Below are 19,384 nucleotides of genomic sequence, written 5' to 3'. Positions count from 1 at the left end.
ATATTCCATGATCCCACATGATAAGGGGATACAAGCTTTGAGATATTTTTTGGCAGAACAAACCAATTTTTCCATACCATATCAGGATTTTATATTGAGGGTCACTCTATTTTTGTTGACCCACAATTATTTCGAATTTGAGGGTGAGTTTTTCTTGCAGAGACGTGGGACAGCTATGGGTGCCAAATTTGCACCTTCATACGCCAACCTATACTTAGGTTGGTGGGAGCTGTCCCACGTCTATACACTAATCAACCCATACATCAATGAAATTGCTTTTTATAAGCGTTTCATTGATGACCTTCTATTTATTTGGAAGGGGGACAGGTGCAGCATCACTGAGTTTATGACTTGGATCAATGATAATGATCTCAATCTTGGGTTCACTTTTGAGATAGAACCCTATGAAATAAACTTCCTTGATATCACAATGAGGGGCATGTCTGATGGCAGGATTGTAACTAGTAGTTACAGGAAACCGATCTCGGGCAATACTTTGTTACATGGCCGGAGCTGCCATCCTAAGCATGTCCCTTATGCGATAGCAAAGGGACAGCTGATTAGACTTAAACGAAACTGTTCTGATCCACAAACATATGAAAAACAGTCGGAAGATCTAGTGAGTCGCCTCAAAGAGAGGGGCTACAAAAATTCAGACATAACCAAGGCTATAAATGAGGTTAAACACCTAGATAGAAGATCTTTGCTCACCCCTAAAAGTGGTGATATCGCCTCATCCGAACATAAGGGAGTCACATTTGTTACCACATTTAGTGCTCAATACCAACAAATTTGTGGTATAGTTCGGAAACATTATGGCATGTTAAGGGCGGATGATAAATTAATTGACACTGTTGATAATGGTCTGAGATGCTCATACAGAAGGGCCTGTACACTTGGCAACATACTTTCCCCTTCCAAACTAAAACCTACTAAACAACCAACTAGTTCATGGCTACAACATAGGGGCATGTTTAGATGTGGACACACCAGGTGTAAACCATGTGATTATATGGATATAACAACTACCTTTTCCTCTACAGTCACAGGCAAAACATATGACATTGAAAGATGTCTTAACTGTTCATCTAGCAATGTCATTTATATGTTGGAGTGTACACAATGTCAGGTCCAATATATAGGACTTACGACTAGAGACGTAAGATCCCGTATGCGGGAACATTTTAGTACCATCAAAGTGGGTAAAGCAACCACTCCAATTGTGCAGCACTTTGTCACAAAACATCGCAATAGTATTGCTTCACTAAGATGGAAGGCCATTGAACAAGTGATTACCCCCCAGAGGGGGGGTGACAAAGAAAAACTGTTAGAAAAACGAGAAATGTTCTGGATTTTCCAGCTGGAAACCAGATACCCCAAAGGCTTAAATTCCCAATATGATCTAATTAATTATTGGGAATAATTCAGACAGATATCCCTTAGCTCTTTTGGATTCAAAGGAGTATATTAAAATTAAATTAAAATTTCATTCTGATTTATTTATTTGTTCCATCCTTAGGCATTAAGTCATACTCATTGACATATGTATTTTGATACACCTAACAACATTTAATCCATAGATTTATAGATTGGGTTTGCTGTACACTTATTGACATTTTTTCACTTACAGCTTTAGGATAGTCATTTATATATACATAGAGTATTACATATTTGAGACTGGTATAACTTTTATTAGTAACAGGTCAGTTTCAATTTATAAACACTGCAATATGATACATTAGGATAACTCCAAAGGTTAGGTTTTACATTAGAGAAAGCCGATATACAGTGTTTGCAGTTCTATTCTTTTATATATATTTGTCTGTGAAATGCCTTAGAATCATTGCTTTATTATGCTGGTTTGACTTGTAGTTGACACTTGTTAAGTTTCACAGGAAACTAATCAAAGTTCAAACACGCCTATTGTTTTTGAACCAATCACAGCCCAGGGGGGCCTTTTTTTTAAACTGAATTGATTAGCAATGTGATATTGGCTATGAGTAAGGCTACGGCCGAAACGCGTAAGCCACAGTTCTAGGTGTTTTGGACTTTCTGTGTTCTGTCCCCATGTTTGGATTTTAAATTGTTACAATAAAGTTTTGATTTTTTAAATCTGACCCCGGACCTGTTCTATCATTTTTGGGTTCATATAAAGAGGCCCATTTATCAAATGTCTGTCGGACCTGATCCGACAGTGCGGATCAGGTCCGACAGACATCGCTGAATGCGGAGAGCAATACGCTCTCCATATTCAGCATTGCACCAGCAGCTCTTGTGAGCTGCTGGTGCAACACCGCCCCCTGCAGACTCGTGGCCAATCGGCCACCAGCAGGGGGGTGTCAATCAACCTGATCGTACTCGATCGGGTTGAATTGTGGCGATCTCTGTCCACCTCATAACTCCTGTTTCTGGCGAGTCTGAAGATTTGCCAGAAACACGGGCCCTCAAGCTCCATTCGGAGCTTGATAAATGGGCCTCAAAGGGTAAAGGGATGAGATCTATCAGTTTCTATTGGGTAAAGCTCATTACTTACAGCTTCTGTAAGGCTACTCTCTTCTTTATGAATTCTTTATTTTTGATTGAGATCAGTCTTGTCAGAACCATGAGTTTTGTTTAATATATTCTATTGTTTGATTCTGAGGAATTAGTTTTTTCAGACAATAAACACAATTACTGGTTTATTGTCATGCTGTGGATTAGTTTAGTCTGCAAAAGCATGGAGTGTGCATTTTTAATTCAGCAGATCGGTCTTGCCAGCTTCTCCAAGTTTTAGACATCAAATAAATGAAAGCTGGATGTGGGTATTTCTTATATATATTAGACATGTGCAGTTCTGAAAAATTAGTTTTGGCTGAAATTTTCAGAGCGAATATTCAGAGAAATTAGTTTCCCTGAATATTTGTTGACTGAACATTTACATTCGTTTTCGTTAAACAAATGTCAATTTTCCTAAGCTACAGGTGAAAAAGTTAAGCTTTATACTTACCTTTCGCGCACTGGAGAGACGCCCTAATCCAGTCCTCTTCTTCACAGAGGTTTAGCACAGCGTCTCCCAGAGCCTGCACTAAAGGACCTTCTCCTTTAGGACCCGATTCTAAAAAGTTATCTGGACTGGTGAGATTCTATAACAATGCTCGCCAGCCCTTCTATTTCCTTGGTGGAATTATATAAAGATAAACAAACAATAGATTTAACAGTGACTAGTGCATAGGGCGTATAAAATGTGTCAGTTTTATGCTTCAAACTGCTGGGAGTCAATGAAAATAAGCACTTTTACCCTTTCCTTACAACAATGAAAGCGGTACATGTATGGAAAGTTCTTACCGCCGCCTCCTGTAGTCCTGGCCGGTCTTAAGGTAGAGGCTGAGGCCTCTAGTTATGAAGCCGTCTACTTTCCTGCATTCGCCGGCCCAATACGCTCGCCTAATCTCGCCTACCATCGACGCCGCGGACCTGAATACGTTTGCCAAAGTTATCAAAAAAGCTGTCAAAAAGCCGCACACCAAGTACGGGGCAATGAGCAGCGGACTGTTGTTAACTGACAGTCATCGATCTTGCTGCTCATCGTCTTCTTCGCAGCTTTTTTTATAGCCTGTCACTAAGCACCCAAACTAAACTACACTGTTTTACCCCCTAAACCGCCACTCCCGGAGCCCCCTGCACCTAAATAAAGTTATTACCCCCTAAACCGCCGCTCCTGGACCCCGCCGCAACTATAATAAATGTATTAGCCCCTAAACCGCCGCCGACGCACCCTGCCGCCACCTACATTATACCTATTAACCCCTATCCTGCCCCCACCTCTATTCAAGTTATTAACCCCTATCCTGCGGATTCCGGACCTCGCCACAACTAAATATATTGCTTAACCCCTAAATCACCGCACCCGGAGCCCACCGCCACCTACATTAAAGTTATTAACCCCTATACTGCCCCCACTACACCACCACAACCTGCATTAAACTCATTAACCCCTAAACTGCCACTCCCGGACCCCGCCGCCACCTATATTAAACTTATTAACCCCTAAACCTAAGTCTAACACTAATACTAACACCCCCTTAACTTTAATATTATTTTAATAAATCTAAATAAAACTTACTATTATTAACTAAATTATTCCTATTTAAAAATAAATACTTACCTAGAAAATAAACCCTAATATAGCTACAATATAACTAATAATTATATTGTAGCTATTTTAGGATTTATTTTTATTTTACAGGCAACTTTGTATTTATTTTAACTAGGTACAATAGCTATTAAATAGTTATTAACTATTTAATAACTACCTAGCTAAAATAAGTACAACATTACCTGTAAAATAAATCCTAACCTAAGTTAAAATTAAACCTAACACTACACTATCATTAAATGAATTAAATAAATTAACTACAATTACCTAAAATTAAATTAAATAAACTAAACTATAGTACAAAAAAAACAACTAAATTACAGAAAATAAAAAAGAATTACAAGAAGTTTAAACTAATTACACCTAATCTAAGCCCCCTAATAAAATAATAAAGTCCCCCCCCCAAAAAAAAATGCCCTACCCTATTCTAAATTACAAAGTAACCAGCTCTTTTACCAGCCTTTAAAAGGGCTTTTTGCGGGGCATTGCCCCAAAGTAATCATTTATTTTACCTGTAAAAAAAATACAACCCCCCCAACATTAAAACCCACCACCCACATACCCCTACTCTAACTCACCCAAACCCCCCTTATATAAACCTAACACTATTATTATTATTATTATTATCGGTTATTTGTAGAGCGCCAACAGATTCCGCAGCGCTAACAGATTCCGCAGCGCTAAACACTAACCCCCTGAAGATCATCCTACCTTGAGTCATCTTCACCCAGCCGAGCCGAATTCTTCATCTTATCCGGGCGATGTGGTCCTCCATCCGGGGGAAGTCTTCATCCAAGTGGCAAAGAAGAGGTCCTCCATCCTGGCGATGTCTTCCTCCAAGCGGCATCTTCTATCTTCTTTCTTCCGGCTCCATCTTGAGACCGCTGACGCGGAACATCCACCTTCCCCGACGGACTAACGACGAATGACGATTCCTTTAAGGGACGTCATCCAAGATGGCGTCCCTCAAATTCCTATTGGCTGATAGGATTCTATCAGCCAATCGGAATTAAGGTAGGAAAAATCTGATTGGCTGGTTCAATCGGAATTCGAGGGACGCCATCTTGGATGGCGTCCCTTAAAGGAACCGTCATTCGTCGTTAGTCTGTCGGGGAAGGTGGATGTTCCGTGTCGGCGGTCTGAAGATGGAGCCGGAAGAAAGAAGATAGAAGATGCCGCTTGGAGAAAGACATCGCCCAGATGGAGGACCTCTTCTTTGCCGCTTGGATCAAGACTTCGCCGAGAGGGAGGACCTCTTCTTTGGTGCTTGGATGAAGACTTCGCCCGGATGGAGGACCACATCGCCCAGATTGGATGAAGAATTCAGCTCGGCTGGGTGAAGACGACTCAAGGTAGGATGATCTTCAGGGGGTTAGTTTTAGGTTTATTTAAGGGGGGTTTGGGTGGGTTAGAGTAGGGGTATGTGGGTGGTGGGTTTCAATGTTAGGGGGTGTTGTATTTTTTCTTTTACAGGTAAAAGAGCTGATTACTTTGGGGCAATGCCCTGCAAAAAGCCCTTTTAAGGGCTGGTAAAATAGCTGGTTACTTTGTAATTTAGAATAGGGTAGGGCATTTTTTTTTATTTTGGGGGACTTTATTATTTTATTAAGGGGCTTAGATTAGGTGTAATTAGTTTAAACTTCTTGTAATTCTTTTTTATTTTCTGTAATTTATTTTTTATTTTTTTGTGTGCTATAGTTTAGTTTATTTAATTTAATTTTAGGTAATTGTAGTTAATTTATTCAATTAATTTAATGATAGTGTAGTGTTAAGTTTAATTGTAACTTAGGTTAGGATTTATTTTACAGGTAATATACTTATTTTAGCTAGGTAGTTATTAAATAGTTATTAACTATTTAATAGCTATTGCATCTAGTTAAAATAAATACAAATTTGCCTGTAAAATAAAAATAAACCCTAAAATAGCTTCAATGTAATTATTAGTTATATTGTAGCTATATTAGGGTTTATTTTACAGGTAAGTATTTAGTTTTAAATAGGAATAATTTAGTTATTAATAGTAATATTTATTTAGATTTATTAAAATAATATTTAAGTAAGGGGGGTTAGGGTTAGTGTTAGACTTCGGTTTAGGGGTTAATAATTTTAATATAGGTGGCGGCGGTATAGGGGGGGCAGGATAGGGGTTAAACATTTTAATATAGGTGGTGGCGGGGTCCGGGAGCGGTGGTTTAGTGGGTAATACATTTATTTAGTTGCGGCGGTGTAGGGGGGGACAGATTAGGGGTGTTTAGACTCGGGGTACAAGTTAGGGTGTTAGGTGCAGACGTTTCCCATAGGAATCAATGGGATATCGGGCAGCAGCGAACATGAGCTTTCGTTATGGTCAGACTCCCATTGATTCCTATAGGATCCGCCGCCTCCAGGGCAGCGGATTGAAATCCAGGTACGCTGGCCCGGAATAGTGGAGAGCGTACCTGGAAGTAGTTTGATAACTACGAAAAGTAGTCAGATTGTGCCGAACTTGCGTTCGGAACATCTGTAGTGATGTAAGAATCGATCTGTGTCGGACTGAGTCCGGCAGATCGAAGCTTACGTCACTAGATTCTACTTTTGCCGGGCAGTAGGGGTTGATAACTAAGGCGAATCAGCCTCGCCACAAATACAATGCGGAATTCCAGCGTATTTGCGGTTGACGGCTTGATAACTAGAGGCCTGAGGCTTTAGCTGGGGTTCCACTCTCAAGATCCTAACTGGGATCCGACATCCATCTATGTCTGTGGCGTTCTTACCCTCCTGTCAGCTCTCCATACCCTCCTCGACCGTGTGTGGGGGTGTGGTCTGCAATCCACCGGTTGATGTGTCTGATGACGTAGACTCTCCTGAGCAGCTGCTTGTGTATACCGGAACCCAATCCAACTGGTGCAACCAGGACTCTACACAATCTCTACAGCTCGCCGTGCTCACTGGGGTTCAAATAGCAACAATAACAAAGCAGTGAGAGGAGCACCGGCAGCTTATGAGGACGGCTTCTGAGCCGAAACATGTCAGTTGCTACTTGCTGACCTTTTATTGTTTTTGTACCATGTTTGTGCCTTTGATGAAGATTTTAACATAACAGCAAGGTGTGAATAAAAGAATGACTTTTTAAAACTATCTCGCTGCCAGTGCTCCTTTCACTGCTTTGTTATTGGAATTATATAAAGCCACATTTTAACCTTAAAACAGGGCGTATACTGTATTTTTGTATAGGTAGCAGATACATACATTACAAAAGTGTACAATTAAATTTGTAATTTTAAAAATCATACAAAATGAATACTTTAGCCATTCACACAAATATACACAGGAAATTGTTAAGGTGCAGCAAAAATCGTAATAAAATTCTTCATCAAAAATCGTATTTTATAAAAAAAATTAAATTTGTATGTAAATTACACAGGAATAAATCATATTTAATATGCGTAACGTAAACAGTACAAAATATAAATATAAAGTGTAATTGTCATTGTTTTGTAAAATGGGCTGAACATTGGCATTCCACGGGCGTGTATAAAATTTTCTCTCAAATCCCAGCGTAATTCTATAAACATTTTCACACTACAGTTCTCACTGTTTATTCTCTCCAGTGGTGAGATTTCACTAAAATACTGAAAGCAGTAATTACTCTGAAAGGAAAACCTATGTATATGAAAATTACAGCATTGTTAAGGCACAGTGAACTGAAAACAACATAATTTATTTTGTATTAGGAGTAATATTCAATTTTAAAAGTACGCTGGTCTCCCCCTCTTTACCTCTCCCTCCAATGCTTTTTTCCCTAGCAGAGAGATCTCATTATTTGTATAGGAGACATCTCGCCCTCGCAGGGACAGTACGTGTGAGTGTTTGCATAAAACACCATGCAAAGACCAGCGGATTTTATAGAATTGGGCCCTTATTTTTATGTCAGTATTTATTCCTTTTCTTTAAATTCCTGTATCCATTCATCATGACGAAGCCTAATCCAGTATATATATATATATATATATATATATATACACACACACACACACACACACACACACTGTACATACAGTATATATAATAAAATGATAATATACTTGCAATATAGATCTTGGCCTCTGAATAGTGTAATGGTAGTCTGGTCTTCCTAAGAATATTATTGCTTACTGCAAGCTTGCACCTAAGTATGGTTAATTGCAATATAAACAAATACTGATTCTGTAAGGACATTGGAATAAAAGGCTGGGAAAATTATCTTGATCTACCGCAAGACACCGCTTAGCATTTTAAAGAGATTTTTGGTCTGGTCAGTCATACTGCTTGACAGTAGCTGAAGGAGAACAGTTCAAAGAGCACTTACTATTTTGAGCTGAAGAAATTTTGAGAAGGATTGCTTAGGGAGTCATATACATCCGCCAAGAAGACTGCATACTAGTCATATACAGCGTCTTGGGGAGTTGACACTCACACACAGCTTTGGAGCTGAACACTATTTTTCACTTATTATTTCGTCACTTTTAATTTTTTTACTTATCAAAAGGGACATATCTGTAACAGGATTAAGTTAAATTGAAATTGGTCATTTAACCACAACCATCTAAAGACTTCACTCTATCATTAACTTTTTGTTAACTTTTTGTTTTCACGGATCATCTGTTTTTACAGATTATCTTATTTGAACACAACACTGTTTGACTTGGATTTCTATATCATTTGTTCTTATTTTTTATCAATTTTCTATCACATTTTAATCCATTTTTCATCATATTTTTCTTCATAAGGATTTTTTAATGCATCGTATCATCCTTTCATCTCTATATTTTTCATCACATATTTTAAAAAAAATTCACATCCTTTTCATTTGTATACTATGTTAAGCATATAGTTAAAGGAATCAGTATTTGTTTATATTGCAATTAACCATACTTAGGTGCAAACGTGCACTAAGCAATAATATTCTTAGGAAGACCAGACTACCATTACACTATTCACAGGCCAAGATCTATTGCAAGTTTTTTGTATTTTACTACCATTGTACGACTGCAGGTTTATTTGAAGCTTAAGTTAACCACTTAAGTATCCCATTGTAACTTTATAGCACCTTTCATTGTACTACTGCATTGTATTGTATTTTATCCATATTTATTCTGTATGTTTAATCAACACATGGATCCATGTTTTTAATTTGAATGTTTGCAATCTCTTTAATAAATTTGAATTATTGCTGTAATGTACTGACACCAATTTCACTTAGTTTATCAAACCCAGCCTCCATGAGGTTAGGTGCTTTGGTACTTTTCCCATATCATGGCTAATATATGCAATATACATTAAGAATTTTATAATATAAGGTGCCTTCCATAGCTGAGAGTGTCTTAAAAATGATATATACTTACCAAAAGACACCCATCCACATATAGCAGACAGCCAAACCAGTACTGAAACATATCAGCAGAGGTAATGGTAGAGGCGTATAATGTTGATCTGTAAAGGGAGGCAGCAGATGAATCCAAGCAAACAAATTTACAGAGAGTCCTAGAATAGATTTCCCATAGGCGAAAACATGGTATCATCAGGCAATACTCCCTTCACATCCCTCTGACAAACACTGTACTTAGAGAGGAACTGGGTTTCAATATGCTTAGAAGCGCCTTTCACAGAAGAAATCAAGCACATCATGCTTCACCATCTCCTAAGGAGGCAAAGTTTGTAAAACTGAGGTATGAGTGTGGTGGGAGGTGTATTTATAGGCATTTGAAATTTGGAAAACTTTGCGATCCGTCAGGCCATTGATAAGGGACGGTCAGAACAGCCGGTGGCACTTCACTTTGCGGAAGCGGGCCACAGTGTTGCTTCACTACGAGTAATTCTAATTGACCATGTCCCTCGCCATAGGCGAGGTGGGGACAGAGGACGAGCATTGCTGAAACTGGAGGCTCGGTGGATTTTCACCTTGGACACAGTAACACCCCGAGGACTGAATGCCAACATAGACTTTGGTTGCTGTTACAAATAATTATGGACACTATGGGAGTCATCGTGTTGTAATATGTTTCTACCTACTCCTCTTGAGTATGATGCAAATACAATGTTAATATTTTGAGCTCTTTTGGCTTATAGTTGCTAGCTACACCCCACATGCCCTGATACCATATTGGATATAGAGGGCTGTGATACAGGTTGAACCATTGGTTTTTGTAGCTTAACAAGCCATTTTCTATAAATATGTGGTTAATCACCCTAGTACTAGTAATATAGATACCTGTTTTTATGTAATAATTTGCTGCACTATTGTTTTAGTAGGGCTTTTATCTATGACCCTTATTTTTGTTCATCACTATGTCACTGTACATTTGTGCCCATCAGGTGTTTGGCTGCTGTTGCGACGTCTTGCACGCATCACCATGGCAACCGGAGGTATTTGTTTACCCGGTGTTTGCCATGGATACCTGTGACACAGACATTTCCACGCAGCGCGGTATGACGTGATGACGTCATGACGCGCATGCTGGGAATCAGCTGTTTTCGGATGTCCAGGTGAGTTTGATATGCGCGGGGGGGAGCGGCACAACTATGCATGCTGATTGGCTATCACTGTGTGTAGGGTAGGTATTTAGGGGTGGTGTTTGAAGGTTCACATTATCCGGTCTGTATACCATTGAGAAAGGCTCACGATAGAGCCGAAACGTCTGGTTTCTCTTTTGTTGAATAAATCGGATTTTTGCAAAATTTCCTGTGTGCCGGCTGTTCTTGGATCGCATTCAACAACGGAGGCCGTCCGTTGGACCCAGTTCTGCTATAATATATATATACCTGAAAATAATGAATGTCTCCAGAGCGAAGTAAAATCCAAAAAACTTTATTGTAATCCACTTGTGGTAAAATGACATGGAGGTGCCATAGCACTTAAAAAGAAAACACACACGTTAGCAACAGGCTGACATGTTTCGGCCTTATGCCGTAATCGTAGCTGACATTGTACAAACGTGTAAGAAATTTAAAGAAACATACGTTCTCTGATAGGTTAATGATTTACCAATCATAACTGTTCAATTCAGTGCTCATTTTAACCTCTTATTTACCATCCTGCTTTTAAACATTATGTAATCTTTAGAAAAATACATAGTGCTTCCCTGTTAAACTATCACAGGTATTATACAAATTAAATAACAAAGATATTATGGGAGTATATAAGATACATTCAGCTAGCTATTTACAAATTCAAAGAAAAATAAAGATACAAATACGAGTGTAAAAGGGCAATATTAGGAGCTGTATTAGGGGCAACAATGCTGTTGTATGTATAATTAGAATATAAAGATATAAAGGGTATGACCATAAGGTCATATGAATTATTGGAAATTCAATATCATATATTGTAGTGTGCTCTGCACCAAAACGTTTCCAATACCTGATATATCTGAAATATATATATACATACAACCTAAGGAATATCATCAATGGTGAATGAATATATAAAACTATACAAATACCCAAGTATGTATATCATACCACTAAAGAATTAATAGCATTAACAAATTATGGAACAAATATCTCGTATCTTACATGATTTTATATATATAGAAATTCAAAGGATCCTAATATAAGTACCCAAATACAATAGTTGTTGCTATATGTACTCATTTGACATGACATAGACAACACTTGGATAGAAGAGACTAAATCTATGAGTAAAAAATGTGTTATTATCCTAAAGTGCTTGTATGAATGACCACAAATTTTTTTTAAAGTGTTTAACCAGTGGTGTTGTTGCCTCGCCTATTTTAATCGAGGACAGGTGATTCCTTATCCTCGTATTGACGTCATTAGTAGTAAGGCCTACATATTGTAAATGACATTCTACACAGGTCAAAACATAGATGACATAGGAGGATGTACAGTTGAGTCATGAACCAATGTGAAATTCTTCATTCGTGACTTCAGAATGGAATTTATTTGAAAAAACAGCAAATTCACATGGTCTGCATCTGGTTCTGCCACACCTGTACATCCCCCTGTGTCTGAGCCAAGACCCCTGTGGGGATGGAGTGAGGGATGGCAGTTCAGAGGGTGAAAGCAAATTGCCTAATGTCCTACTCTTCCTATAGGAACATCGCAAGCCACTGTCCACACATTTGATTAATTTATCATCAGCTGCAAGTATTTTGAAATGTTTCTTTACAATACCACAGATAGTTTTATATTCCTCACTATACTCAGTCACAAATGTGACCTGATTCTTACATCTAGATCCCACTTTTTCAGTTTTGTTTGTAGTAGTGGAGTGACGTAATAAGGTCTGTCGATCTAAACTGTCCACAGCTTTGACTGCTCTATCAAGGACACGTCTTGGGTATCCTCTCTGTTGAAGTCTCTCTCGCATCTCAGTTTTCTGTTTAGTGTAAGTACTTTCTTCTGTACAATTGCGCTTGATTCTAATAAATTGTCCCTTAGCCACTGCAAAGGGTACATGCTTGGGGTGGCAACTATTTGCATGTAGAATAGTATTTTTGGTAATCGGTTTCCTGTAAAGATCACTGGATATATATCCATCACTACTTGCTGTCAATGTAAGATCCAAGTAATTAATAGTGGTCTTATGTTTCTCATAGGTAAACCTTAAACCAAGGGAATTACTGTTCAATTGGTCTATAAAGGATTCAATTTGACTCTGATCTCCTTGCCAAATGAAGATCAAGTCGTCAATGTAGCGCCTGTAAAGGGCAATGCATCCTTTGAAGGCATTCCCCTCTTTAAAGATGTGGGACAGCTCCCACCACCCCATATAGAGGTTAGCGTAGGAGGGGGCGAATTTCGCTCCCATCGCCGTCCCACATCTTTGGAGATAGAACTTGCCCTCAAACCTGAAAAAATTATGGGTTAAAAGAAACCTTGCAATCCTCAGAATATACTCAACGAATGCCGGTGTAAAATTAGAATAATTAGAAAGGAAAAACGAAAGGGCTCTTAGACCCAAATCATGTGGGATGGACGAATAAAGAGCAGTAACGTCAACTGTTAGCCAAACGTTGTTCCTTTCCCAGCGCAATGTTTCTATCAAATTAATGAGATCTTTTGTGTCTTTGAGATAGCTCTGGAGAGATATCACAAACGGATGGAGTATGGCATCTAGCCACTGAGAGAGGTGTTCGAACATAGAGCCAATCCCACTAACTATCGGTCGACCCTGAACATTATTTAATGTCTTATGTACTTTTGGAAGATGGTGGAAGATGGGCACCACAGGATGTTGAATATATAAAAAATCATATGTAGATTGATCAAGGTGCCCATCCTCCAAACCATCATCCAAAATTGAGAGTAAATCTCTTTGAAAAGTACTAGTTGGGTCGCTTGGTAATGGTACATAATTGTGTAAATCATGTAATTGTCTATGTGCTTCCTCTATGTAATTACCTCTGTCCATAATGACCACCAACCCCCCCTTATCTGCTGAGCGGATCACAATGTCATGATTTTCTTGCAATTCAAAAAGAGCATCTTTCTCACTCTTGCTCAGATTATGTCTTTTACTAGGTGTAGACTTACTGTTCTGTTTCAATAGAGTAAGATCAGCCTCTATTCTTTTGTAAAAAGCTTCTAATATTGGACCCCTGTTCTGAATGGGATAAAATTCTGATGTATTCCTAAATCCATTGTAACTATTGCTGGTTTTGTCATCATCCATACAAACACCTTGTCTCATCAAACTATCCAGTGTGGCTACATCACAGTTTTCCTCAAAGTTTGAGGACTTAGGTTGCACTGTCACAATTCTCCCCCCTATGGCTTCACTATATTCTGTGTCAACATCACTATAATATTTTTTCAAAGTGATGTTGCGAATAAGTTTGTTTATGTCAAGCATAGTTTGGAATAAATTAAAGCTACACGTAGGGGCAAAATTTAAACCATAACTGAGTACTCTCTGTTGTAAAGAAGTTAGATCAAAAGAGGACAAGTTAATTACATTATTTAATGGTATTTGGTATTTTTGTTCCCTCTCAGGGGATACCTCTCTTGTTGTTTCTCTTGTCCTATACCTGTTTTTTCGTCTGTTTTGTAAAAAACCTGCTCAAAAACCTGGCGATCTACGCCTGTGTTGGTAGTAGGTCCTGATTGTACAGTGTTAATATTACTAGTATATTTGGATCCTGTATTGGTAGAGGATTTGGATTTGGCTCCCTGATTAATTGTACTCAGTATTTGTGTTGGGGCATTTATGGTAACCTGTTTGTCATAATTTTTAGTAGTGTTCTTAAGGATTCCCTTCGTGGGTACTGTTTGATTATCACCACTAGAGGCACCTATTTCATCCCCTGAATCACCTTCACTACCAGAGGTACCAGAGTAATTTGACTCCTTAGTTGCTGACTGTTTGTTACCCCCTCTACCTCTACTCCTTGACCTCCCCCTTCTGTTGAAACGTCTCCCTTTTTGGTTATTCTGAGTATGATGCCAGTTGTATACTGTATTATTCTCATAATCCGAGGAATCCCTCAGATATTTTGAATGTTTTAAGTTCAATACCAAATTCTTAGATTCCAATAAGGTGTTTCTTAATATTATATCATATCTAGAATAATCTGTATCTTCCCTTCTCTTGTTAAGCTCAGATTGTAATGTGCCTATTTTATCTCTGATAGTATCCAATTGATTGGATTTATATGATATAAGCCAATGCATCAATCTAAACGAACATTCTGAAAGTATCAAATTCCAAGAATCAATTAGCTCAGGTTCCTTGACCTCAAATGTGGGGAACTTGTTAACCCTTAAATCTCTAGGAATAATCTGCAGTTTGATATATTTATCTAGGGTCCACACATCAAATTGTAATTTGTGTTCTTTCACTAATAATTTTTCAATTTCGTCAAATAAATCACTTAAGTCAAATGTTGATACATCAGTAGAAAAAACTTTGTCAATAGCCAAGCAGTAATTACTCCTCTCAGCAGCAGGCAAAAGTAAATAAAAGTTCAAAGTGGCACCCTCACATTTGTGACTGAGTATAGTGAGGAATATAAAACTATCTGTGGTATTGTAAAGAAACATTTCAAAATACTTGCAGCTGATGATAAATTAATCAAATGTGTGGACAGTGGCTTGCAATGTTCCTATAGGAAGAGTAGGACATTAGGCAATTTGCTTTCACCCTCTGAACTGCCATCCCTCACTCCATCCCCACAGGGGTCTTGGCTCAGACACAGGGGGATGTACAGGTGTGGCAGAACCAGATGCAGACCATGTGAATTTGGTGTTTTTTCAAATAAATTCCATTCTGAAGTCACGAATGAAGAATTTCACATTGGTTCATGCCTCAACTGTACATCCTCCTATGTCATCTATGTTTTGACCTGTGTAGAATGTCATTTACAATATGTAGGCCTCACTACTAATGACGTCAATACGAGGATAAGGAATCACCTGTCCTCGATCAAAATAGGTGAGGCAACAACACCACTGGTTAAACACTTTAAAAAAATATACATGACAAGAGGAACAATACACTCAGATGGCAAGCCATAGAATCGGTCAGGACCCCCCCTAGGGGTGGTGACAGAGATAAGGCACTAGGGAAACGTGAAATGTTTTGGATCTTTAGGTTACAAACAAGGGTCCCCCTAGGCCTTAATTCTGAATATGACCTGATCAACTATTGGAAATGAACATCTATTTAGTTTATATCACATACCTTCAAATTTTGTGGTCATTCATACAAGCACTTTAGGATAATAACAACACATTTTTTACTCATAGATTTAGTCTCTTCTATCCAAGTGTTGTCTATGTCATGTCAAATGAGTACATATAACAACAACTATTGTATTTGGGTACTTATATTAGGATCCTTTGAATTTCTATATATATAAAATCATGTAACATACGAGATATTTGTTCCATAATTTGTTAATGCTATTAATTCTTTAATGGTATGATATACATACTTGGGTATTTGTATAGTTTTATATATTCATTCACCATTGATGATATTCCTTAGGTTGTATGTATATATATATATATATATATTTCAGATATATCAGGTATTGGAAACGTTTTGGTGCAGAGCACACTACAATATATGATATTGAATTTCCAATAATTCATATGACCTTATGGTCATACCCTTTATATCTTTATATTCTAATTATACACACAACAGCATTGTTGCCCCTAATACAGCTCCTAATATTGCCCTTTTACACTCGTATTTGTATCTTTATTTTTCTTTGAATTTGTAAATAGCTAGCTGAATGTATCTTATATACTCCCATAATATCTTTGTTATTTAATTTGTATAATACCTGTGATAGTTTAACAGGGAAGCACTATGTATTTTTCTAAAGATTACATAATGTTTAAAAGCAGGATGGTAAATAAGAGGTTAAAATGAGCACTGAATTGAACAGTTGTGATTGGTAAATCATTAACCTAACAGAGAACGTATGTTTCTTTAAATTTCTTACACGTTTGTACAATGTCAGCTACGATTACGGCATAAGGCCGAAACATGTCAGCCTGTTGCTAATGTGTGTGTTTTCATTTTAAGTGCTATGGCACCTCCATGTCATTTTACCACAAGTGGATTACAATAAAGTTTTTTGGATTTTACTTCGCTCTGGAGACATTCATTATTTTCAGGTCTTTCCATTTCCAGGACTTCCTTGAGCGAAGGGGAGCTCGCACACTCTTTAATCTGAGCCATAGACAACAACTTTCTACCCTGGTGTAGGAATAGTCCCGTTGTATCTAAGACGGGCGTTGATTGGCTGGTGGAGACCACGTGGATGGACGCGCCTCCAAAGCGTCTTGCGGATTACCCATGATGAAACGGACGGATTAACTTTCCCAGTGTAACCGAGTCCTTAGAGACACGAAGGTAGCGGTGAGTGGGCGCAGCTAAGGCTGTGGTGGGCACGGGCTGTCCTGCACGGACCCATTCATATACCGCATATAACTTTGTACAGACACCGGTTATTTTGGTATAAGGTCTGAATATTTCCAGAGTTATTTCACAGCCATATTGCACTTTATTTATATGAGCCAGAGGTATAATTAGAGTGTTTGCTTTTTACGTATAGCGGTTGTGTGAACTTCCTTCTATATTGACATATATATATATATATATATATATATATCTAATTCCATAAAGGTAGGCACTCCATAGTTCGAATTTGCAATTTTTTTTTTACAAAGTTCATTGAAGATAAGGCACTCGCTGGAGCATATGTAAAACGTAACTTTTAATATAAAAAGTTAAAATGCACAGCATAACAGGAATCCAAAAAACAATATTGTTTTTTTATTCCTGTTATGCTGTGCATTTGATAAAGGGACGGCAATGGTCTTGAAACGTTATGCATTTTAACTTTTTATATTAAAAGTTACGTTTTACATATGCTCCAGTGAGTGCTTTATTATCAATTAACATCAAATAAAAATGACTGTCTCTTTTTATCAAACATATATGTAGATTTTTGTTTTATCTTAACTGGCTTTTACAATCTTTTTTGTTTCTTAATGTGATATAACAATCAAGGGCAGGTTTGAAAGAATTGCCATCCACAATCATGATTAATCATGATGGCAAAATTCCAAGAATGAAGAAGAAAATACTTATGGCTGCTGGTCAGAAGAAGACTGAAAAAAAATCTTCATTCAGACTTCAGGAAGTTAATATTAAGGGAAAGGAGGGATCATGGTTAGGATAAAAGAGATCTTAGGGTTAAAGGGATATTAAAGGGACATGTTACCGAAATGCTGAATACCCTGAAAGTGATGCAGCATATCTGTAAAAAAAAAAAACAATTAGAAATTTTCAGCTTAAGATATCTATATAAAAAAGGAAGATATTTTACATCAAATTTTCTCAGTAGCCACATCCTATTGTAAAGGTACTTTAAATATCCATTCAGCATGCTTGTTCTGAGACTTGCAAGTTTGCGTCTGGCATTCAGATACAGCATGCAACAACTTTCCAATTTACTTCTACGATTACATTTGCTTTGTTATTTTTATATCCTTTGTTGAAGACTAAAGCTATGTAGGCTGATAGGAGCTTAGGAATATGAATGTGTCTTTAGCTTTTATGGCAACAGCTATGCATAACATTGCTATGGACATTTTTGCAAACACTGCTGTTATAAGGACATGTGCACGCTCCTGAGCTCACTTAGGAATAATTTTTAACAAAGTATACCAAAAAAAACTAAGTCAAATCAATAAAAGAAATCCATTAAAGTTTTTTTAAATGACTGTCCTTTTAAGTGGGCAACATTTCTCCGCTGGATTGTGTAGTTTTGGTACAATGATTTTCAGAATGCAGGTTGCCCTCATTAAGAGAAACTGACCCCAAGAGCTATCCTTAAAAAAAAAAAAAAAAAAAAAAAAAAGTTATGTCCTTGAGAGTTTATTTGTGGACATCAGTATTGAGAGTTTGTATGACACCATGTTCTACCCAGTTATTTTCTAGTGTGTTTTTTTGTGTGTATATGAAGTTAGATTCCTTACTAATTAATCATAGTTTATGATTTCTTAAAAAAAAGGTGCATAGAAATACATAACATTATTAGTTCTATTACCCAATATAAATAAATATACCAATATAAGATAAATGTTCCCTAGAGCTATACATGTAAAAAACATTATTAGCCCATGAGAGCTTTTGTTCTAGATAACACATTTTCATAGAACAACTTATTGTACATATTAATTTTCTAGTTTTTCTTTGTTTGTGTTCTAGACGTTTTCTTCAGGTTCAGTCTAAAAATGTATGATCTAGATTATTATTTTTTCAAGGTTGTAACAGGGAACTCTTAAAGACCACTGATGGAGCCTGGATCGTTTACAGTACAGCTTTAAGAGCATTAATCCATTATTTGCAAATACTATTTTATAGTTGGGTGCATGAGCAAGCGTTACTACTTGATCTGGCTATTTTTATTTCTATCAAGATAATGGGATGATACAGTGCACTAGTGATTTTGGCTGTATCATCCCAGCATCCATAGCCAGAGGACATCAGAACGAGGCTCAGATTAGAACCTATAGAAGCATGCTCTTGTGAGCATAATGCTTCCCAGCAAAGCGAACGCAAGCTCGTTAGCACATTAGCGTGCGCTGGTATTAGCCACGAAAATTATATTTAGTGCTCCACTTTTAATCTGGCCCAATATGTTCATATAGTACATGGCTGCAGAAAAATCTTATAACTACACAGTGTTGCCTGTTCCTTTAATGTATCACATCCATTTTCTGTAATACATCCAATTTTGTATTAAT

The 19,384-nt window shown here is 37.5% G+C and overlaps 1 protein-coding gene across 1 annotated transcript in view; it reads right to left on the bottom strand.

The window, feature by feature from the left end:
• Positions 1–19,384, bottom strand: part of RXFP1 (relaxin family peptide receptor 1) — a 509,714-nt gene that overhangs the window by 441,963 nt on the left and 48,367 nt on the right. The window lies entirely within an intron of this gene.

The sequence above is a fragment of the Bombina bombina genome, chromosome 2 (assembly GCF_027579735.1).
Source record: "Bombina bombina isolate aBomBom1 chromosome 2, aBomBom1.pri, whole genome shotgun sequence".
In the NCBI taxonomy this organism is placed as follows: Eukaryota; Metazoa; Chordata; class Amphibia; order Anura; family Bombinatoridae; genus Bombina; species Bombina bombina.
The sequence above is the reverse complement of the archived record's forward strand: the minus strand, read 5'-3'. Positions and strand labels throughout refer to the sequence as shown.